General features: G+C 39.6%; 2 protein-coding genes and 1 long non-coding RNA gene across 4 annotated transcripts in view; 1 reads left to right on the top strand and 2 right to left on the bottom strand.

Annotated features, from left to right (window-relative positions):
• LOC123502281 overlaps positions 1-25,000 on the bottom strand; it is a 409,114-nt gene that overhangs the window by 333,864 nt on the left and 50,250 nt on the right. The window lies entirely within an intron of this gene.
• Positions 1-25,000, top strand: part of LOC123502275 — a 487,861-nt gene that overhangs the window by 270,399 nt on the left and 192,462 nt on the right. The gene's annotated exons all lie outside the window — the stretch shown is intronic.
• The window catches only part of LOC123502335, a 9,680-nt gene continuing 7,154 nt past the window's right edge, over positions 22,475-25,000 (bottom strand). The window contains exon 2 of the long non-coding RNA XR_006673951.1: positions 22,475-22,944. This is a non-coding gene — a long non-coding RNA (uncharacterized LOC123502335). The remainder of the gene's footprint in view (positions 22,945-25,000) is intronic.

Raw genomic sequence — 25,000 nt, forward strand, 5'->3', positions numbered from 1 at the left:
TGACATTAGGAAGGTTGTATGGAGGGCAGAGGATAAATGGCCACAGTTTTCACTATTTTAACCCCTTCAGTACTGGGACACATTTTTACCTTGAGGTTTGTGTACCATTAGACCATTTTGATGACATTAGGAAGGGTGTATGGAGGGCAGAGGATAAATGGCCACAGTCTTCACTATTTTAACCCCTTCAGTACTGGGAAGTATTTTTACCTTGAGGTTTGTGTACCATTAGACCATTTTATTGACATTAGGAAGGGTGTATGGAGGGCAGAGGATAAATGGCCACAGTTTTCACTATTTTAACCCCTTCAGTACTGGGACACATTTTTACCTTGAGATTTGTGTACCATTAGACCATTTTGATGACATTAGGAAGGGTGTATGGAGGTCAGAGGATAAATGGCCACAGTCTTCACTATTTTAACCCCTTCAGTACTGGGACACATTTTTACCTTGAGGTTTGTGTACCATTAGACCATTTTGATGACATTAGGAAGGGTGTATGGAGGTCAGAAGATTAATGGCCACAGTCTTCACTATTTTAACCCCTTCAGTACTGGGACGTATTTTTACCTTGAGATTTGTGTACCATTAGACCATTTTATTGACACTAAGAAGAGTCTATGGAGATCACAAGATTAATGGCCACAGTCTTCATAATTTTTAACCCCTTCAGTACTGGGAGGCATTTTTACTGTGAGTTTTGGGCGTGATTAGACGATTTTATTGACATTAGGAAGAGTCTATGGAGGTCAGAGGATTAATGGCCTGAGTTTTCACTATTTGAATCCCCACATAATAAGTTTGTGAAGCTGTATAGAATCACCAAAATAGAAAACAGAATGACTATGTATGAAAGCACGTCCTGGTAGTGAAGGGGTTAATTTGCCAAGTGTTATGGAGGCTGTATGTACATCCCCCTGCTGTCTGTCTGTCTGTCTGTCTGTCTGATGCCACTTGTTAAATTTTGTGTTTGAAGTCTTAGTCTAGTTTTGTCTCCAGGGTAAACTTTTGTTATTAGGTCTAGTACTTTTCATTTATTTGATATTCCATAAGAATTTTGATCCTATAATCCTTCTTATACTGTCTAAAACTTTGCAAACATCTATTGATATGACAATTAAAGATTTTTTTACTTTGAAATGATTTTTGTACACAATATCTGAGTATGAACAGGCCATTTTCTAGCCTACCTCCCAGGAAGCTGGAGCGCATTCCCTATTATTGCACGTTATAATGGGTTCGGGATACGGTAATTCTGATTTGTGGTAAGGTTTTCAGGAACGCACATGTACCGTGTAACGAGGACTTACCGTACATGTAAAGTAGTTAAAGTACATTAATATACAGTTTAATGACGCAGTGTTGTCTGTGTGGACACTCTGTGTGGATGTTGGTGCTGTGAAGGAATGAAAGCTGTTTATGTGACATAGAGGAAATATATTATTATAAAAAGACTGACTTTGCTTCAATCCTGCAAATGTACCATACAAGAAGTTAAGAGATTTTTGAGCCACATTTCACTGAGTGTGCAGAGATTTATCTATTTGTGTGAGGAATGTGTTCCCGAGAGCATCATGTCATGTCAAGATGGCACAAAGGTAAGCTGATTACTGACCTAAGCTGTCTGAGATGTCACTGCGAACCAAAGCATTTTATCAGAGACAGGTCTATTCGTGGGGAACCTCAGTTTCAGTAAAAACACTCCATTTTATCCCAAAACACACTCAAAACACCATGTAACTCCTCAAAATGCCCCAAAACACACCCAGAGCTCAATACAAACACACACACACACACTCAATACATCCAAACCACTTAAAACACTCAATTTTATCCCAAAACATTTCAAAATGCCCCAAAACAAATTCTGAGCTCAATACAAACACACCCACACACACTCAATACGCCCAAACCACTTGAAACACTCAATTTTATTCCCAAACACACTCAAAACACCATGTAACACCTCAAAATGCCCCAAAACCCCAAAACATACTCTGAGCATAAAGGTAAGCTGATTACTGAGCTAAGCTGTCTGGGGTGTCACTGAAGCAAAGCATTTTCTCAACAAGGTAAGCTGATTACTGAGCTAAGCTGTCACAATTGTATCGTCATTGGGCATTATCATTTTATACTTCTCCATGCATTCTAATATCATTCTTCCATTTCCATCTGGCTTTTGTGTTCCTTTGAATCCCACGTGGCCATTCAAGTCCCAGATTGTAAGCAGTGGATGTTGTGCATTAGTCTCTATGATCTTCTCAATTTCCAGTTTGATAGTACCATTCCTTAGTTTATCATCTACACTAAAGTACACTACAGTTATGTTAACCTCCCATCCCTAACCCCTTCAGTACTGGGACACATTTTATCTTCAGATTTGTGTGCCATTAGACCATTTTATTGACATTAGGAAGGGTGTATGGAGGACAGAAGATTAATGGCCACAGTCTTCACTATTTTAACCCCTTCAGTACTGGGACACATTTTTACCTTGAGATTTGTGTACCATTAGACCATTTTATTGACATTAGGAAGGGTGTATGGAGGGCAGAAGATTAATGGCCACAGTCTTCACTATTTTAACCCCTTCAGTACTGGGACACATTTTTACCTTCAGATTTGTGTGCCATTAGACCATTTTATTGACATTAGGAAGGGTGTATGGAGGCAGAAGATTAATGGCCACAGTCTTCACTATTTTAAACCCTTCAGTACTGGGACACATTTTACCTTCAGATTTGTGTGCCATTAGACCATTTTATTGACATTAGGAAGGGTGTATGGAGGGCAGAAGATTAATGGCCACAGTCTTCACTATTTTAACCCCTTCAGTACTGGGACACATTTTTACCTTCAGATTTGTGTGCCATTAGACCATTTTATTGACATTAGGAAGGGTGTATGGAGGGCAGAAGATTAATGGCCACAGTCTTCACTATTTTAACCCCTTCAGTACTGGGACACATTTTTACCTTGAGATTTGTGTGCCATTAGACCATTTTATTGACATTAGGAAGGGTGTATGGAGGCAGAAGATTAATGGCCACAGTCTTCACTATTTTAACCCCTTCAGTACTGGGACACATTTTTACCTTGAGATTTGTGTACCATTAGACCATTTTATTGACATTAGGAAGGGTGTATGGAGGCAGAAGATTAATGGCCACAGTCTTCACTATTTTAACCCCTTCAGTACTGGGACACATTTTTACCTTGAGATTTGTGTACCATTAGACCATTTTATTGACATTAGGAAGGGTGTATGGAGGCAGAAGATTAATGGCCACAGTCTTCACTATTTTAACCCCTTCAGTACTGGGACACATTTTTACCTTGAGATTTGTGTACCATTAGACCATTTTATTGACATTAGGAAGGGTGTATGGAGGCAGAAGATTAATGGCCACAGTCTTCACTATTTTAACCCCTTCAGTACTGGGACACATTTTTACCTTGAGATTTGTGTACCATTAGACCATTTTATTGACATTAGGAAGGGTGTATGGAGGGCAGAAGATTAATGGCCACAGTCTTCACTATTTTAACCCCTTCAGTACTGGGACACATTTTTACCTTCAGATTTGTGTGCCATTAGACCATTTTATTGACATTAGGAAGGGTGTATGGAGGCAGAAGATTAATGGCCACAGTCTTCACTATTTTAACCCCTTCAGTACTGGGACATTTTTACCTTGAGATTTGTGTTTACCATTTTATTGACATTAGGGGAAGGCAGAAGATTAATGGTGTCTTCATAATTTTAACCCCTTCATTACTGGGACACATTTTACCTTGAGATGTGACATTAGACCATTTTATTGACATTAGGAAGTGTATGGAGGACAGAAGATTAATGGCCACAGTCTTCACTATTTTAACCCCTTCAGTACTGGGACACATTTTTACCTTGAGATTTGTGTACCATTAGACCATTTTATTGACATTAGGAAGGGTGTATGGAGGACAGAAGATTAATGGCCACAGTCTTCACTATTTTAACCCCTTCAGTACTGGGACACATTTTTACCTTGAGATTTGTGTACCATTAGACCATTTTATTGACATTAGGAAGGGTGTATGGAGGCAGAAGATTAATGGCCACAGTCTTCACTATTTTAACCCCTTCAGTACTGGGACACATTTTTACCTTGAGATTTGTGTGCCATTAGACCATTTTATTGACATTAGGAAGGGTGTATGGAAGGCAGAAGATTAATGGCCACAGTCTTCACTATTTTAACCCCTTCAGTACTGGGACACATTTTTACCTTGAGATTTGTGTACCATTAGACCATTTTATTGACATTAGGAAGGGTGTATGGAGGGCAGAAGATTAATGGCCACAGTCTTCACTATTTTAACCCCTTCAGTACTGGGACACATTTTACCTTGAGATTTGTGCACCATTAAACCATTTTATTGACATTAAGAAGGGTGTATGGAGGGCAGAAGATTAATGGCCACAGTCTTCACTATTTTAACCCCTTCAGTACTGGGACACATTTTTACCTTGAGATTTGTGTGCCATTAGACCATTTTATTGACATTAGGAAGGATGTATGGAGGACGGAAGATTAATGCCAGTCTTCACTATTTTAACATCTTCATTACTGGGACACATTTTTACCTTCAAAGTGACTAACTTTACCGAGAGAGAGAGAGAGAGAGAGAGAGGGCTTAGTGACAGGATGTATGGAGGAGAAGATTAATGCCAGTCTTCACTATTTTAACATCTTCATTACTGGGACACATTTTTACCTTCAGAGTGACTAACTTTACCGATGAGAGAGAGACTTTAGAGAGAGAGAGAGAGAGAGAGAGAGAGAGAGAGAGAGAGAGAGAGGGCTTAGTGACATATTCCAGCCCTAACATTGTCAAGCCACACCATAAGACACCGCCAAGCTCCTCTGAAGTGACGGGTTGTGTGTCTAACCTTCATCAATAGAGTATAGTTGAAGTTGTTATTGTTTTTAAGGTTCCAGTGAGAGATTAACAACATTTCTAAATTATTAACAGCAGGAACACTCTACCTAGTCACCTCTGTGGCCTTCATGAGAGAGAGAGAGAGAGAGAGAGAGAGAGAGAGAGAGAGAGAGGGATAATTTTACATAAAACAGCCCGCCCCCCACACACACACATTAACCCTCATAGTAATAATAATAACACTGCTGCTCCTGCTACTACTACTACTCGCTCCTCTTTTGTCCCTGCTATGCATTTGAGGCGCGCAGCAGCAGCAGAAAACAGTGAGAATTGAAGGAAATGTTGGGGCGGGCTGTGGGTGTGGGTGAGGTGGGCGGCGGGCGGTGTTAACTGGGGTACATATACACAACCATCGCCTTATTTACCACAGTAATGGCTATTTATCTAGTGTGGTGGTTGATTCTGGCTTTGCTTCACTCTCTGGGTCTGGAAACACAGGGGGGAGTGGAAGCAGACATTGCTGGACTGTCCATGGGGAAGGCAGGGGTGAGGCGCCCCCCGTGGGTTCAATATTGACGTAGATAATTCATTTAAAAAATCGCCACAAGAAAAACGGCTCCCAGACTAGTATACACTACACTTTTAGGCGCGATAAATAGTGTAACTAATAATCAAAATATAATATTCCTACCGGGTGGTTTTTTTTTATTGAAAGCGGTGGAAAGGAAGGTGTTTGTGTCCAATTAACGGGTGACAAACACACCACAATGTCGAGATGGAAAGCTCACCCAAACTACGTTATATTACATTTTCTGAATAACACAAATTTTCGCTTTCCAGCCGAATAAAGAAAACACAGATTCTTTGTCATATAAAGATTTTTGTTTTCTATTTTGTTACCATTCAAAATTTTGAAATTGAAAATACGAATAGGTAGACTAAACTTTATGGAATATTGTTACTTGAATCATGTTTTTCATATCTTTTAAGTGTTATATCAAGCACCAAAACAATCCTAGGCGTGCTGATAAAAAACAACGATATATTCCTTGCAGTGACTTTAACGTTATTTTTTCGGTAAACCAAAACACAGCTGGACTCGATTCTATTGTAGTTTAGAAATTAGTTTACTTTACTAATAACAAATCAGATATCAGAAAAGTGCCAACTTCACTAAATAAGTAGAAATATTTCAATCCTTAAGGCGAAATATGTTTTTTATCAATATTTGTGAGTGACCCCATCACCACCATTTCGGTATTGGGAATATGATACACATGTTATTTTAATTTTTCTTTACCATTTCATATTTTATTTATTTAATTCAATGTTATTTTGAATTTTATAAGAAGTTTGAGTGATAGAGGAAGTGTATACAATGATGTCGACATTTTGCGTAGAAGAAGAAGAAGAAGATCCGCCATTGTTAGCTCTGTTTTGAGACTTACAGTTTTTGAACATTTGTGGAGCAGGTGAGTTATTCCCAAGTGTGTGCGTGTACATGCTTATTATCTAAAGTATGTAGAGTTAGTGAGACGTGCCAATTAAGGTGAAAAAAGTCTGGTAAAGTGAAAATAAGTGCGTCTTTATAAGCAAACTTTTGGGTTTTGTTGCCTCATATTTGCGGTGGTCATTCCTGCCCTCCTACGCATTGTCACGCCCCCATATTGCCTCCATAGATAGCTTATGCACCCATACACCTCCCATGCGCGGGATAGTTTGATAGTTGAAGCGGTTACTGAGATATGGTGGTGTTCTTGTGTTAGGCAGTGTCCGCCATCCTGCCTTCCACATCGGCCCTCTCTGTGTTAACTATTTTCAGTTTTTCTTATTTACTACGCCTTGTCACGCCCTCATATTGCCTCCGTAGATAGTTTGTGGATCCATACACCTCCCATATGCGTGATAGTTTGATAGTTGAAGTGGTTAGTGAGATATGGTGGTGTTATAGTGTGGTAGGCAGTGTCCTTCACCCTTTCCTACGCCTTGTCACGCCTCATTTATACTATTACTACCACCACGCACCACTACAACAACTACCACTATTCCAGAGGTGCACCATGGCTTGCCACAATGTCACAATGGGTTCTTGGAGAGCCGCTGCTGTTGACTTGCTGCATGTCTCCTCTCTGCGGCAAAACTCACAAATACTCCACTCACCAAGTTTCAGAGGGAGAGGTGAGTGTGTGTGGGTGTGGGAAAGGTGTCCTCAGGTGTGCTGTGAGTGTGGTGTGTGTGTAAGTGTGTTTTTTGTACGTTTTTGTAATGTCAACTATAGCTACCTATGTATAGTGTTTATTTTTTTTTGGTGTTGGTTGGCTAGGGTAAACTTATTGTGGGCGTTATCCAGGTGTGATTTAAGGGTTGTTTGTGGAGTGTGTGTGTGTGTGATGCAATATTTTTAGGTAATTTTTGGTGCATTTTGGTTAGGTAATGTTTGTCTTGTTTCCTCCACAGGTTACCTCCAGGCTTTTCCTTCAGTAGACTATTTCCTCCATGTTTCCTCCACCTTCTCTCTAATTTTGAGTCTCCTATCTCACTTCTATCATAGTCAAAATAGTACTTTTCTAAATCTCCCTTCAAAACCTGACAATTTTTCTCATTTTTCCCTCCACCACCTCCTTTTCTTTCCTCCATATCTCCTCCACACACCAAGCTGTGTACTGTGCTGGTGTGTGCAGGTGTGGAAAGGTTTCCGCAGGTGGTGTGTGTGTGTGTACGTGTGGTGTGTGTGTAAATGTTTTTAGTGTAAGCTACTATATATTTTTTGGGTGTGTGTTTTTTGCATTTTCCAGTGTTTGCAAAGGGTTGTTTGTGGTTTGTTGGTGTGTGCAGGTGTGGGAATGGTGTGTGCTGGTGTGCTGTGTGTTTGGTGAGTGTCGGGTGTGTGAAAGCGTGGTTTTTCTTACAATTTTGTCTCATAAACCTCAATTTTTAACTTGTTTTGGCCGGAAAATATTTGTCTTTTTAAAATCCTCCTAATACCACCACCACCACCACCACCACTGTCCAACCACACCCACAACCACCACAAACAACCAACATTACCACATCAGATGCTCACAAAACCACACCATTTCACTACCACCACTAGTACTATTATAACCACCACCACCTCCTCCCAACAGGATCACCAGCCACCACCGGCCGTACTAAAGGAAGTGGCTCTATGTAGGGATGGAACATAGCAACTACACCAGCTGGGACACACCTAGCCAACTGTGAGTATTGAAGGCTGTTTTAGGGTGTTTGAAGACTTTGAGGGTGTTTAAGGCTACTTTAGGGTGTTTTAAGGCTGTCTTAGGGTATTTTTAGGCTGTTTTAGATTGTTTAAGGCTATTTTAGGGTGTTTGAAGAATTTTAGGATGTTTAAGGCAGTTTTAAGCTATTTTAAGGGTGTTTAAGACTGTTTTAGTGTTTTAGGGTTATTTTAAGGCTATTTAAGGGTGTTTAAGACTGTTTTAACTATTTTAGGCTATGTTAGGGTGTTTTAAGGGTGTTTCAAGATATTTACAGTACATGCACACACCATCGCTCCATCAGTGCTTCATCTTCTCGCTTTGTGTGTTTTTTATGATTCAGTGACAAAGTGACTAACTGTTTTCAGGGACACTGGGTACGGTGGCTTGGGAGAGGGACCGTGTGGCCTGAGGGGAGGGTGGTGGCCGGTGGGCAGTGTGTTACTGACCAGTGTGGTGTAATGGTGTTGTCATTGTCACCCTTGAGGAATTCTGAGGGTGAGCTGGCTCTATTAGATGAATTACAGGATTCTGAGGACAATGAGAGTCAATCAGAAGGACTCATTAGTGACTCACATGAGGAATATTTGCCAGAAAAGGACAGTGAGGCCAGGAGCTCCCAGGAAGAAAGTGATGGAAGTGGTGAGGATGACAATTAAGGAGATGGAAAGCATGTATGTTGATTTAGAAGGGTGTATGGTTTTAAATGTGGACATGGAAGCAGCAAGGATAAGAATTAAGGAGATGGAAAGTATATATGTTGATTTAGAAGAGTGTACAGTTTTAAATGTGGACATGGAAGTGTGGAGGATGACAATTAATGGAGATGGAAAGTGTATGTTGATTTAGAAGAGTGTACAGTTTTAAATGTAAGTGTGGAGGATGGAAAGAGATGAAAGTATATATGTTGATTTAGAAGAGTGTACAGTTTTAAATGTGGACATGGAAGTGTCGAGGATGAGGATTAAGAGAGATGAAAGTATCTATGTTGATTTAGAAGAGTGTAAGGTTTAAAATGTTGACATGGAAGTGTGGAGGATGACAATTAGGAGAGATAGAAAGCATTTATGTTGATTTAGAAGAGTGTACAGTTTTAAATGTCAACACAAAAGCAGTGAGGATAAGAATTAAGGAGATGGAAAACATAGATGTTGACAGTACCTTGGCATGTGACTGGCCATGTGTGCTGAAGGGCAGGAGATCCGCACTTCAAGCAGGAATGCTGGAAAGAATGAAAAAAGAAAAGAAAAGAAAAATTAGGTTGCTTATCAACAATAATGAGATGATGAGTGAATGTATCCAAGATTATTTATAGAAGCCAGTAAATATTGGTACAGAATGAATAACCAACATACTTGAAATGCAAGTTGCAAAATTGATCTCTGCATGTGTCACCAGATCAGTGGTGGGGCAGGTGGGCCATGTTTCTGGCAGGATTGCTGAAAAAAGGTGGTTAATCAACAGTAATGAGATACTAATGCATGATAAGTAGACATATCCAAGATCAAATACAGTAAAGCCAGTATATATTGGTACAAAATAATCAACATACTTGAAATGCAAGTTGCAGAATTCATCTCGATACAGGCGACCCGGATTTTGTCGAGCAGCTGGAAGTGGTGGCACTTCTTGTACGATGTCGTGCTGCTGCTCTTCAAAGTCAGGGTGGCCTGCATCAATAGGAATAGGAATATTCCTGTCTTTACATATATTGTGCAACATAGCACAAACATGCACCATCTTGCACACCTTCAATGGTGGGCTGACCCGGACCTCACTGTGCAAGACATGAAATCGGTGTTTCAGCTGCCCAGTGCCTCTTTGGACAACACTGCGTGTCTGCTTGTGAGCCCTGAAAGAAAACATCAATGATAATAACAGCCATCATATACCATTAACCTGTCAATATGATGGGGACAATCAAAATTCTATCCAGGTGTTGTTGTATTAAATTATTTTCATGATTTATTTTTCTTGCTCTACAAACCAATATGTATTAGTAGGAACTGTGGCACTGTCCAAATGAAGTGGTCCCTCCAGTTTTCCTCGTTTTCCAGCTCCACCCTCACAGCTCTCACTCAGCCGACATGACATCTATTGAAAATATGATAACCAAAACATTGAAGTAATGCAGTTCACAACCTGCACAGTGGGACATCTTGCCTCAAACTGAATTCAAATTCATACCGCAAGTCTCAAGGCCACCGTGATTGGTTGAATAAATTATGATTTTTTTTTTTCATTTGCTGCCAGTTCACTTTCAAACGGAAGTAACCAATCAGCGGAAACAATAGCTCAAACAAAACGAGTCACTAATGTTGGCCCACGCTAGCCGCTGCCCTGGGTCGAGCAGCTCTCGCGTCACTCTGTCTCTGTTCTATTGACTCGGGAGTGAGATCGCCAAAAATACGATTAAATTTTTGAAATTCGGTATCACCATTATAAATAGGTTGCGCCTTATAAATATGGGATTAAAAATACTCGTAATGACGAGCTCTATCTCATGAGGTGGGTAAAAAACATTTAGTGGAATGTGGTGAAACACTGGAATAATACTGTTTTTTGTATGTTTTTGTAATGTCAACTATAGCTACCTATGTATAGTATTTATTGTTTTTTGGTGTGGGTTGGCTAGGGTAGACTTATTGTGGGTGTTTTCCAGGTGTGATTTAAGGGTTGTTTGTGGAGTGCAGGTGTGTGTGTGTGTGTGTGTGTATGTATTTACCTAGTTGTAGTTTTACAGGGCCTGGGCTTTATGCTCGTGTGGTCCCGTCTCCATATCTAGACTTATCTAATTTTTCTTTAAAACTATGTACACTCTTTGCTGACACCACTTCCTCACTCAAACTGTTCCAAGTCTCAACACATCTTTGCGGGAAACTAAATTTTTTAACATCTCTCAGACATCGTCCCTTCCTTAGTTTCTTACTATGCGATCTTGTGCTTCTAAAGTCATATTCTTCTCTCAGGATCAGTTTCTCATTATCCACTTCATCCATTCCGTTAATCAATTTATAAACTTGTATCAGATCCCTCTCTCTTCTCTGCTCCAAGGTTGGTAGATCCATTGCCTTTAGTCTCTCCTCATATGCCATCCCTTTAAATTCTGGAACCATTCTTGCAGCCATTTTTGTAGTCTCTCTAATTTTCTTATGTGTTTTTTTTATGGGAGTCCACACAACTCCTGCATATTCCAATCTAGGTCTTATTTTAGTACTTATCAATTTCTTCATCATTTCCTTGTCCATATAGTGAAATGCTACTCCAATATTCCTTAGCAAATTATACGTCTCTCTGAAAATTCTATCAATATGTGTGTGTGTGTGTGTGTGTGTGTGTGTGTGTGTGTGTGTTTTGTTGCTTGATGCAATATTTTTAGGTAATTTTTGGTGCGTTTTGGTTAGGTAATGTTTGTCTTGTTTCTTCCATATCTCCCTCCACAGGTCCTCCTGGCTTTTCCTTCAGTAGACTATTTCCTCCATGTTTCCTCCACCTTCTCTCCAATTTTGAGTCTCCTATCTCACTTCTATCATAGTCAAAATAGTACTTTTCTAAATCTCCCTTCAAAACCTGACAATTTTTCTCATTTTTTCCCTCCACCACCTCCTTTTCTTTCCTCCATATCTCCCTCCACACACCAAGCTGTGTACTGTGCTGGTGTGTGCAGGTGTGGGAAAGGTTTCTGCAGGTGTAAGTGTGTGTGTGGTACGTGTGGTGTGTGTGTAAATGTGTTGTTTTTTGTGTAAACTATTTTTGGGGTGTGTTTTTTTTTTGCATTTTCCAGTGTTTGCAAAGGGTTGTTTGTGGTTTGCTGGTGTGTGCAGGTGTGGGAATGGTGTGTGCTGGTGTGCTGTGTGTTTGGTGAGTGTGGGGTGTGTGAAAGCATGTTTTTCTTACAATTTTGTCTCATAAACCTCAATTTTTTCACTTGATTTAGAAGAGTGTGCAGTTTTAAATGTGGACATAAAAGTGTGGACGATGAGAATTAATGGAGATTGAAAGCATAGGTGCATTTGCATTGTGTTTTAATGGGCTAAAGAAGGCATTATGGGTATCTCCTATCTCAAAGCCCACCAACTATTTGACTGCTAGTGTTCTTATTGATGTAGTGATAATTACTCCTGCAGTGTATCACTTGTGTCACTATGTATCTTGTATTATCACTTCACTTATTCACTTATTCTCTATGTGTCACTGTCAAGCACTTCACTTACTTACCCACTGCTTCAATAACACTCTGAATTTATGGCCTCCGCACACTGAAACACTCTCTCTCTCTCTCTCTCTCTCTCTCTCTCTCTCTCTCTCTCTCTCTCTCTCTCTCTCTCTCTCTCTCTCTCTCTCTCTCTCTCTCTCTCTCTCTCTCTCTCTCTCAGATATTAATCCAGTTTTATTTATTTCAGATTGTGTTAAGAATATGAAGAAAGACAGACCAAGACAAGAAGAGGAGGAGAAGAAGAAGAAGAAGAAGAAGAAGAAGAAGAAGAAGAAGAAGGAAGAGGTGGAGGAATATGAGAAGAGGAGGAGAAGAAGAAAAGAGAGAAAAAGAAAAGGTAAAATAATAAATATTGTCATTTCATAAATTTTTTGCTATTTATTCTCTCTCTCTCTCTCTCTCTCTCTCTCTCTCTCTCTCTCTCTCTCTCTCTCTCTCTCTCTCTCTCTCTCTCTCTCTCTCTCTCTCTCTCTCTCCTCTCTCTCCTCCTCCTCCTCCTCCTCCTCCTCCTCCTCCTCCTCCTCCTCCTCCTCCTCCTCCTCCTCCTCCTCCTCCTCCTCCTCCTCCTCCTCCTGTACTAATACTATTACTATTATTACTTTTGCCACAGGACTCCCTGGACTGCGACTTCACTGTGACCCGAGAGGAGGTGGCCACTCAAAGCTGAGGTCACACGGCTTCCTTCCTTATGCAGGTCAGTGGTGTGGTGTGTGGTGTGAAGTGTGGTTAGGTTGGGCTGGATAAGATTTTGAGGACATTTTTGAGGCAGTTTGGCATGTTTGATGGGTATTTTAAAATAGTTTGGCATGTTTTAAGGGCATTTTAGACAGTTTGGCATGTTCTAAGGGCATTTTAGACAGTTTGGTATGTTTTGAGGACATTTTAGACAGTTTGGCATGTTTTGAGGGTATTGTAAGACAGTTTAGAGACCATGTTAAGACAGTTTGGTATGTTTTGAGGACATTTTGTTACAATTTGGCAGGTTTTGAGGGCAATTTATAACAGTTTGGCTGGTTTTGAGGGTATATTAAGACAATTTGGGAGGTTTTAAGGAAATTGAAGATAGTTTGGCAGGTTTCAAGGCCATTTTAAGACAGTTTGGCAGATTTTGAGTGCAATTTAAGACAGTTTGGCAGGTTATGAGGATATATTAAGAGTTTGACATATTTGAGGGCATATTGAGACAGTTTGGCATGTTTTAAGGGCATTTTAAGACAGTTTGTTTGGTTGAGTTGCGTTCAGTTCAGTTTACAACATAGTGAAGGTGACTCAATGTAAACAGTGCATCTCTCATTACAGGAAAGTCAAGCCAAGCCAAGACAAGCCACGCCACAACACAACACAAGCCTTCTACAACACCTACAGCCATCAGCAACACCCAGGGTACAAGACAACACCTAAGCCATGAAGAAGAGTTAGGATAGATTAGCAGTTTGTCATGTTTTTTTTTTTTTTCTTTTAAGGACATTTTAAGACAGTTTGGCATGGTATTTTAAGATTATTTGGCATGTTTTTGATGGCATTTGAAGAAAGTTTGGCTGTGATAATACCATTTTATTGACATTAGGAAGGGTGTATGGAGGTGACAATATCAATGGGCACAGTTTTCACTATTTTAATCCCCACATGAGTTTGTGAAGCAAGTGTTGGATTCTCAGGACAAAGATGCAGTGTGCTTGTTAAGAGATTCACTCAGCGCTCACTCAATCATTCACTTACTGAGCTCAGAGGAATGAAGAATGTGCATTGTTGCTGCTTGTGTGTCAGTCAAAGGGCTATATTCACAAACAATTTACTCTCACCACGACTGCTTTCCAAGGCCACAGAGATGACTGGCAGGGTTTTCAAGAGTGTTTCTCCAGTTAATAATGTAGAAATGTAGTCACTCTGCCTCTAGAACCATAAAACACGATTAAAAACGCTTTATTCTCCACCATGACTATTTTCCAAGGCCAGAAATGATTGGCAGGGTTTTCAAGAATGTTTCTCCAGTTAATATTGTAAAAATCTTGTCATTCTGCCTTTAGAACTCTCTCTCTCTCTCTCTCTCTCTCTCTCTCTCTCTCTCTCTCTCTCTCTCTCTCTCTCTCTCTCTCTCTCTCTCTCTCTCTCTCTCTCTCTCTCTCTCTTTATTATTGAAAGAGTTGGTTTGTAAGATTGTGTCACTTCAAAACCAAACATTTTCATCTTTGAATATTTGTTAACTTGAAAAATTGTTTAAGAATATTTTGTGAAGTTGAAAATTTGTTCAGATTTCCACAGTGAAGACTGGCCATTAATCCTCTGATGTTTATGGATCTTTGTTAATGGCAATGAAATGGTCTAATGGTACACAAATCTCAAGATAAAAATGTGTCCCAGTACTGAAGGGGTTAAATAGTGAAGACTGTGGCCATTGATCGTGTCACCTCCATAGACCCTTGCTAATGTGAATAAAATGGTCTAATGGTACACGAATGTCAAGGTAAAATGTGTCCTAGTACTGAAGGGGTAAAAATAGTGGAGATTGTGGCCATTAATCTTCTGCCTTCTTTAGACCTTTCCAAGTGTCAATAAAATGGTCTAATGGTATCCAGATCTCAAGGTAGAAATGTGTCCCATTACTGAAGGGGTTAAAATAGTGAAGACTGTGGCTATCATTCTTCTGCCCTCTATAGACCTTTCCTAATGTCAATAATATGTCTAATGGTACACAAATCTCAAGGTAAAAATGTGTCTCAGTATTGAAGGGGTTAAGATAGTGAAGAATGTGGCCATTAGTCTTTTGACGTCTATAGATCTTTTCTACTGTCAATAACATGGTCTAATGGTACACAAATCTCAAGATGTCCCAGTATTGAAGGGGTTAAAATAATGAAGAATGTGGCCATTAATCTTCTGACCTCTGTAGATGTTTCCTAATGTCAATAAAATGGTCTAATGGTACACAAATGTTAAGGTAAAAATTTGTCCCAGTACTGATGGCGTAAAAATGGTGAAGACTGTGGCCATTAATCTTCTGATGTCTATAAGCTTTTCCTTATGTCAATAAAATTGTCTAATGGTACACAGATCTCAGGGTAAAAATGTGTCTCAATACTGAAGGGGTTGAAATAGTGAAGACTGTGGCCATTAATCTTGTGATCTCCATACACCTCTCCTAATGTCAATAAAATGGTCTTAATGGTACACAAATCTCAAGGTAAAAATGTCTCCTAGTACTGAAGGGGTTAAAATAGGGAAAAGACTGGCCATTAACCTTGTGACCTCCATAGACCCTTGCTAATGTCAATAAAATGGTCTAATGGTACACAAATGTTAAGGTAAAAATTTGTCCCAGTACTGAAGGAGTTAAGATAGTGAAGATTATAGCCATTATTCTTGTGCCCTCCATAGACCCTTCTTAAAGTGAATAAAATGGTCTAATGGTACACAGATCTCAAGGTAAAATGTGTCCCAGTACTGAAGGGGTTAACATGCCACATTATCCCTTACACAGAATGATTATTTAGGTTACAACTTTGCCCACTAAGACTAAGGTAACAGTAATTGTAATGGGAGGCACTGCAAGGTTTTCTTCATTTTCAGAATTCTTATTTATTTATTTATTTTTCTGTCAGCTTTATTTCTCACCCAAAATTGTTAAGCTGCTCCCAAGGGATAATTTACCCCCAGTTTGGGAACCACTGTCTTGGAAGGTCTCATAAAAATACTGAATTTCTGTGGCAAGGTGCTGGAAATGTGTGTGTGTGTGTGTGTTTGGAAAGTTTTTGGGGTTGGGTTTTGAAATAAGTTTGTGTTTTATACTGTGAATTTGTTTATGTGAAGATTTTTGTGTTTTGAAGTGAGGTGAGGCTGTGTGGCAGTGTGCATTAGGATCTGGTGAAATGTGTGTGTATGTGTGTGTGTGTGTGTGTGTGTAATTCACTGTTTGATCTGGTGCAGTCTCTGACGAGACAGCCAGACGTTACCCTACGGAACGAGCTCTGAGCTCATTATTTCCGATCTTGGGATAGGCCTGAGACCAGGCACACACCACACACCGGGACAACAAGGTCACAACTCCTCGATTTACATCCCGTACCTACTCACTGCTAGGTGAACAGGGGCTACACGTGAAAGGAGACACACCCAAGTATCTCCACCCGGCCGGGGAATCGAACCCCGGTCATCTGGCTTGTGAAGCCAGCGCTCTAACCACTGAGCTACCGGGCCGTGTGTGTGTGTGTGTGTGTGTGGGAGTGGGCAAGATTGGTTAAGGTTTGGTGTGTGTGTGTGTGTGTGTGTGTGTGTGTGTGTGTAATTTTTACAGGGCCTGGGCTTTATACTCGTGTGGCCCCATCTCCATATCTACAGTCTACACACATCCAACTTTCCTTTAAAACTATGCACACTCCTCGCTGACACCACCTCCTCACTCAGACCATTCCACACCTCCACACATCTCTGTGGGAAACTATATTTCTTCACATCTTTCAAGCATATTCCTTTTGGCTATCTTTATACTATGCGATCTCGTAGTTCTATTTAAATTTTCCTCTCTCAACATCATTTGCTCATTATCCACTTCATCCAAACTGCTCAACAGTTTATAAACCTGTATTAAATCTCCTCTTTCTCTTCTTTGTTCCAAGGTAAGCAAATTCATTTCTTTTAATCTTTCCTCAGGTCATTTCTGCCAATTCCGGAACCATTTTTGTTGCTATTCTCTGCAATCTCTCCAACTTCCTTATATGCTTCTTTTTATAAGGGGACCAAACCACCCCAGCATATTCCAATCTTGGTCTAATTACCGTACTAATTAATTTCTTCATCATATCTTTATCCATATAATGGAAGGCTAATCCAATATTTATAATCAAATTATATATTTCTCCAAACATCTTGTCAATATGAGCCTCAAACTGCCCATGGTCTTGTATTATCACTCTCAAATCCTTTTCCTTTTCCACCTTTTTCAACACTACTCCTTCACCCATCTTATATGACCCTCTTGGCCGTCTTCCACTCTTCCCCATCTCCATTACATGACTTTTGTTCAGATTAAATTCCATCTCCCACCTCTTGCTCCACTCCCAAATCCTATCTAGATCTGCCTGTTAAATTTCACAATCTTTTCACTCTTCACACACCTACACAATTTCGCATCATCCGCAAACAAATTAATATAACTGTTTACTCCTCTGGCATATCATTAATATAGACAAGGAAAAGTATAGGTGCCAGCACTGAACCTTGTGGGACTCCACTCTCCACCACCAACCAGTCCGACTTTGCATCCCTTATTACCGTTCTCATCTCCCTCCATCTCAAATAGTTTTCCATCCATTTTAACAATTTTCCCTTCAGTCCTCCATAAATCTTTAATTTCCATAGCAGTCTCATGTGAGGTACCTTGTCAAAAGCTTTTTTCAAATCCAAATATACACAGTCCATCCATCCCTCTCTCTCTTGTATTTTGTCAACCACTCTCAAAATAAAAGCTCAGTAGATTTGTTACACATGACCTCCTTTTCCTAAAGCCAAATTGATGATCCGATAATAACTTATGATCCTCCAAGAACCGTATCCAATATTTCTTTATCACCCTCTCACAAATCTTACCGACCACAATTGTTAGTGACACAGGTCTATAGTTAAGAGGCTCTTCCTTACTGCCTCCCTTATAAATGGGCACCACTTCAGCTCTTTTCCACTCCACCGGTACTTCCCCGGTTTCTAATGAGCACCTTATGATATCATATAATGGATCAATCAATTCTTCTCTACATTCCTTCAATAATTTTCCTGAAACTTCGTCTGGTCCCATCGCTTTATCATCTTTAAGTTCCTCCAACATTTTATATAACTCCTTTTTAGGTATCTTAATGTCATCCATGTGCACATTTCCTTCTACATTTTGAGGCTTTACAAACATTGTTTCTTTAGTAAATACTTGTTGAAACCTATTATTTAGCAATTCCGCGATATTCCTAGGGTCATCTACTATCCCTTGCTCTCCTTTTAATCTTTCAATGGACTCTCTCTTTTAAGTTTACCATTTATGAACCTGTAAAACAATTTTGGATGTTCCTTACTCTTGTCTACAATATCTTTTTCAAATTTTCTTTCTTCCTCCCTCCTTACCCTCACATACTCATTTCTCGCCACTCTATAATTCTCCTTATTTAGTATATTCCTGTTCTTTTTCTATCTTTTCCAAGCCACATCTCTCATTTCTTTAGCCTTAACACAAGTTGCATTAAACCAATCCTTTCTTCCTTCCTCTCTCGGTTTATACTGTGATACAAATTTCATAACTCCTTCTTTATAATATTTCATAAAAATCTCATATTTTTTTTGCACTTCTCTGATTTGTAACATCTCCTCCCAATCTAATGTTCTAAAATAATTGTTCAAATTTTGTGTGTTCATCTTACTATAATTCAATCTACCACTCCTGTATGTCTCATCTCTCCTTCGCTGTGTTATTGCCATCTGCATCTCCATAACCACATGATCACTCTTCCCCAATGGACATTTATATTGTATATCCGCACATAGGTACACTTCTCGTGTTAACACCAAATCCAGTCTAGCGGGTTCATCATCTCCTCTATATCGAGTATTTTCTTTCACCCTCTGTTCCATCATATTTTCCATCATTAGATTAAGGAATCTCTCTCCCATGCTTCCTCTCCAACACCACTTACTAGATTTTCCCAATCCACTTCTTTACAATTAAAATCTCCTACTAGTATCACCTTTCTTTTTCCAGTTTCCACTTTGCAAACTCTGTAAAGTATCCTTGATCATATTGTCGTATTCCTTAATGTCCAAGAATTTGTTTTAGGAGGTATATAGGTCACCATGATTATTAATTCTTTTCCATCACTTTTTAACCTTATGCTTATCACTTCTGCATTGTTCTTCCCATACCAAACCTTATCCACATTTATCTCCTTCTTCGTCATAATCATAACTCCTCCTCCACCTTTACCCTCTCTATCCTTTCTCCATATATTATATATTATCCAATCCAAATTTACCTTTGTTTTTTCATGTAATTTTGTCTCCGTCAAACACACTATATCAGGCTTGCAATTCTAATCTACTTGACAGTATTCCATCTATATTAGTATACATTACGGTCCACCTACTGGTCCCTCTAGGGGTTCCTCTGCATTCCTTCTTTCCACATACCATTTTTTGACTCTCTCTCCTATAACTCTCCAAAAAAACTTTTCCTTTTCCTCTTCAGACTGTTCATTATTTTTTCTTCTTGCCTCTTCCAACGATTCAATATATCTCCTCTCTCTCTTGTGTGTGTGTGTGTGTGTGTGTGTGTGTGTGTGTAAGGGTATGCTCACACTACAAGCAGAGCGGTCCGGTTAGGTGTTCACACAATAAGCAGAGCAGGGTGACCTACACAAGAATTCTGGGTGTCCTCTTAGCCACAGAGCAGGTCGGGCAGGCAACAATATGATAAAAAAAATAATAATAATAAATAAATAAATAGTGTCAAATTCCACAGTGTTTACCTGGAAGACAACAAAAATTTGACGATATATAAAGGAACGTGAAATTCTGTTGGTAAAGTCATGTGTGTGTGTGTGTGGGGCTCACTGATCTGTACAGTGTGTTTTTCTCTCTCTCTCTCTCTTCCTTCTTTCTTTTATGTTTCCTCTTCTTCCTTTCATTTTTCCTCAAGGGATGGAACAGCTGTAGGAAAATAAGAAAAAAGTGTTTTCCTTTCATGTATAGGACCAGAATATCACTTCCTTCTCTCTTTTTCTCTCTCTTCCTTCGTTCTTTTATATTTTCTCTTCTTCCTTTCATTTTTCCTCAAGAGATGGAACAGCTGTAGGAAAAAGGAAAAGGGTTTGTGTTTTCCTTTCATATATAGGATCAGAATATCACTTCCTTTTCCTCTCTTCTCTCTCTCTTTTTTTTTTTTTTTTTTTTTTTTTTTTCGTCAGTTTCCTTTAATTTTTCCTCAACGGATGGAACAGGTGTGGAAAAAAGAAAAGTGTTTTCCTTTCATGTATAGGACGAGAATATCACTTCATTCTCCTCTCTTTTTCTCTCTCTTTTCTTTCTTTCTTTCCTCTTCCTTTCATTTTTCCTCAAGGGAAGGAACAGCTGTAGAAAAAAAAAAAGTGTGTTTTGTTTCATGTCTAGGACCAGAATATCACAAAATCAGCTTTTCTCAGCAGACTATTAATATAAAGAGTCAAATTGTACCAGAACTATGCACAGTCTGGTCATTGATTGTCATTTTGTTGTCAGCAATAAAGGCTCACACTGGTGGACACCTTGGCCGTGGGTGGAGTCGTGGAGGGCCGCTGGCTTCCCACCCACAAAAAATGTGCCACAATAATTATTTTGCGTCTGTACGTCCAAAACAATGTCAAAATTATTGCCGCTAGCAACCACTCTGCCCACTCTGCTTGTAGTGTGAACTTACCCTTAGAGTGTGCTGTGTGGGTGTGTTTGTGCTTGTTAATCACTTTTTTGTGGTTTTTGAAAGGGTATGTTAAGTTTTTAGGAGGTGTGTGTGAGGTGAGGGTGTGTCAGGGTGTCAGGGGTGTATCAAGAGTGTATCTTAGTCTGCAGATTGCTTCTATGAATTCAGTACTGAGACACATTTTACATTGAGATTTGTGTACTATTAGACCATTTTATTGACAATAGCAAGGATCTATGGTGGTCAGAAGATTAATGGCAACAGTCTTCACTATTTTAACCCCTTCAGTACTAGGACACATTTTACCTTGAAATTTTTGTACCATTAGACCATTTTATTGACATTAGCAAGGGTGTATGGAGGGCACAAGATTAATGTGTGTGTGTTGTTTTAAAATGTATTGTTTTCATGTATGTTATTACTATTTGATTGTTTATTCTCTCTCTCTCTCTCTCTCTCTCTCTCTCTCTCTCTCTCTCTCTCTCTCTCTCTCTCTCTCTCTCTCTCTCTCTCTCTCTCTCTCTGATTGTTGAAACAGTTTGTTTGTAAGATTGTGTCACTTCAAAACCAAACATTTTTATCTTTGAATAATTGTTAACATGAAAGAATTGTTTTAAAATATTTTGTGAAGTTGAAAAGTGTTTTAAAATTTTGCAAATATGAAAATTTGTGCAGATTTTTTTGTTAAGTTGTAAATGTTTATTTTATATTAAGTTGAAAATTTGTGTAGACTTTTTGTATAGATTTTGCTCAGTTTAGACTTTGAATCTGTATAGATTTTGCTCAGTTTTTATACTAAGTTGTAGATCTGTATAGATTTTGCTCAGTTTTTATACTAAGTTGAATCTGTATAGATTTTGCTCACTTTTTATACTAAGTTGAAAATTTGTGTAGACTTTTCACTGTATTCTTTGTATATATAATTTTTTTTTTTTATTAAAATATTTGTAGACTTCCTGGCAATGTAATAATGTAAAGAATTGTTAAATAAAAGTCTAGGGAGACTCTTGCATTTAATTTTAACTCCAATATGGATCTGCCTAATCTCCGGAGACTCTTTCGAGTATTTTTGACTTAAGTACATTTTTAGGGCCATTTGTGGGGGTTTTTAGGTCCATTTTCTGCATTTTTAGGGCCATTTGGGGTGTTTTGGGGTCCATTTGGGAATTTCCTGCATTTCTTATGGGTTTTTTGGCCAGTAGTGCAGTATTTAGGGTCAGTTTGGGGGTTTTGGCTAGTTTTTTAACCATTTTCTGCTGGTTTTGGCCAGTAGTGCAGTATTTAGGATCTGCTTTGGATCTTTTTTTTTGCTTTGACCATTTTTTGCCGTTTTTTTGGCCAGGTATGCAATATTTTTTTGGACTTTTCCATAACTTTTCAAGGATAATGTCTTTTCTTAATTTACTCTTTTTTTTCACCCCCACATTTTAATATTTTCACATTAGCTCATCTCTCTCCATTTTCTTGTATTGCTATGATAAAAAAAAAAGCATGAAATTAGTTAGCGTGTTTTTTATTTCTGGCCTGTTATTGTTTAGAGTGAGTGTGGGAGGTTGATGGAGGCAATATTGGTGTGTCAGACAGTGACCTAAGCCAGCCTGAGGCGACTACTGACTAGTCAGCCACAAATATTCCCAGGAAAGGAAATTCTCCAAAACAATAAAGATTTCTTCACAATTTATTATTCAATCATGACAACAGCTCCAGGTACAGTGACACCACCATAAGGAGGTGGTGGTGGTGGCGGCGGCGGCGGCAGGCGTTGAATGGCAGGTCTGCGATGAATCTTTCACTGGACGGAGCCGGCGGTAGTGGTGGTGTAGCAGGTGTCTGGTGGCAGGGGGGTGGGTGGCCGGAGTTGGTAGGGTGATGGGGAGAGGGTCAGTGAACGCGCCGTCATCCACTCAACAAACTATTCTCCCTTAGCGCAGCAGCAGCAGCAGCAGCAGCGGCGGCGGCGGGTGCGGGGGCGGGGGCGGCGACCATCACAGTGCGCGATGCAAGGCAGAGTCCTTCCCTGATCTTGAAACGGTGGCGGAGGCAGAGGGGTTAGTAGTGGGCGTTGTCAGTGAAGACAGTGCAAGGTACACAAGGCTCATTACCGCTGTGGAGTCAGGCCTTTGGATCGTCAACTCCTGTAATGGACAAAAATGAACAAAAAAAAATGAACTTGTTCACTAATTATCCCTACAGCTAACAGGCAACATTGCCCTAAACACTCCTTCACTGCCTCAATCAGCCTTTCACTCTTCATTCTACGTATTCTTGATACTACCACCACCACCACCACCACTACTACCACAAATCGAACATGAACATTAGTATCCGAGTTTACCAATTACCTACATCACTCTTGAACCTCTTAAACATCTACGCCCGCTTACCACTAAGAACTAATTTCAAGAATATATCCCCAAACTTACCGTTATACTACCACATCTCGTTTCTAATGCACGTACCTTGAAACACCAGCCCCGTTACGTTTACGTTAAGAAATCCTGTCCACTCATTCTTTTCGCAGAGGTAGCCATTGTATAACAAGGGAACCACAACGACTTTTACCCGAAATATTTTAGCCTCAAATACAACTTACTTAAGGAGTTCTATAGTAACGCGACACGTTTAATCTCTTCAGCACCAAGACGCTTTTTCATATTCCTTCCGTTAGTACTTTATCTTATACAACTTCAGAAACTTACGCGAGGAATTAAAATAGTGAAGACACAGGCCATTAACCTTGTGACATCTATACACGCTTTGTAACAATAGAATTATCTAATCGTACACACGTCTCAAGGTGAAAATGCGTCACAGTACTGAAGAGGATAACTAATTCTTCCTTCCTACACAACTACAATGACCACGAAAACACTTCACTTGCCACGGTCATTACCCAAATCTATTCTGAACCCGTTACTCTAACCGCACTAGTAAATGAATGACCAAGTAAATTTAACACTCATACGTAGCGATGGTTCCGGATACATCCTACATAGACACGCAGACACCGTATAGTTAACCTTCCATTAGACACAGTATACGTAGCGATGGTTCCCGATACATCTTAGTTACATACAAGCAGACAGACACCGTATAGTTAACCTTCCATTAGACACAGTGCACATCCTACACATATCCTGTTATCCTTTTATCAGTCAAAATTCCTAACAACCCTCTATTGACTGACTAACAACTTCCTTCCTATCATCACAGCAAGTCAACGCACACTATTTATTTACATACACCACCAATCTCTCCGCTGTGCTGTGCTGTGCTGTGCTGTGCATCAAGCTTCCCGTTGCTATTACCACCGTTGCTGCACGTCACGCCCAACGCCAAGACACACACGGCCACTGGGCTGCGTAGACTCGAGGGGTCGGTGGTGGCGTGGAGACTGAAAGATGTAGCAGGCGTGGTGTCTGAAGTACTACTGCTCTCACTGCCATCCTGAGCTACTGATCTTGCTTCGTTCTCGTCTACCCTCCCCAAAAAAAAAAAAAAAAAACCTGCCGATAAGGAAAGAGCAATTTGAGGCCAAACGAACATTATGAAACGCTGCCGGTGAACCGAACCACTGGTCCACCACCTGGATATAAACTAGCCACGCTCTTTAACGCCTTCCAAACCAACCGTTATTACACAAACTCAATTGCATATGTTTGTTTTATCAATCATTCTTATCTTCCGTGTAGTATTTAGAATAATACAGGATTTTTTTAAATTTTGTTGTAACATTTTGAAGCTTCCTTCGTTGTAAATGATTATGATAGATAATAATCTCTCTCTCTCTCTCTCTCTCTCTCTCTCTCTCTCTCTCTCTCTAAGTAAACCCTACCTGTAAATCAACGAATAAAGATAAAAGAAAACGTATCATTAACGGGAAATTGATTATAATAGGTAATAATAATTCTCTCTCTCTCTCTCTCTCTCTCTCTCTCTCTCTCTCTCTCTCTCTCTCTCTCCAAGTGAACCATGCCTGCAAATCAACTAATCAATATTAAAAAAATGAAGAGTAAAAACGTATCATGAACGGATCACTTTTCTAAGGAAGCTTGAGTTGAATTGAGTTGTAATGACTGAGACGGAGGGAGGTGGAGAAGGAATTAGGAGGCAAACTAGTGGTGGCTCACACGAGTGAATGGATAGCTAACCCTTTCAGTACCGTGACACATTACGATATCCATGCTATAT

Source organism: Portunus trituberculatus, chromosome 11 (genome assembly GCF_017591435.1).
Source record: "Portunus trituberculatus isolate SZX2019 chromosome 11, ASM1759143v1, whole genome shotgun sequence".
In the NCBI taxonomy this organism is placed as follows: Eukaryota; Metazoa; Arthropoda; class Malacostraca; order Decapoda; family Portunidae; genus Portunus; species Portunus trituberculatus.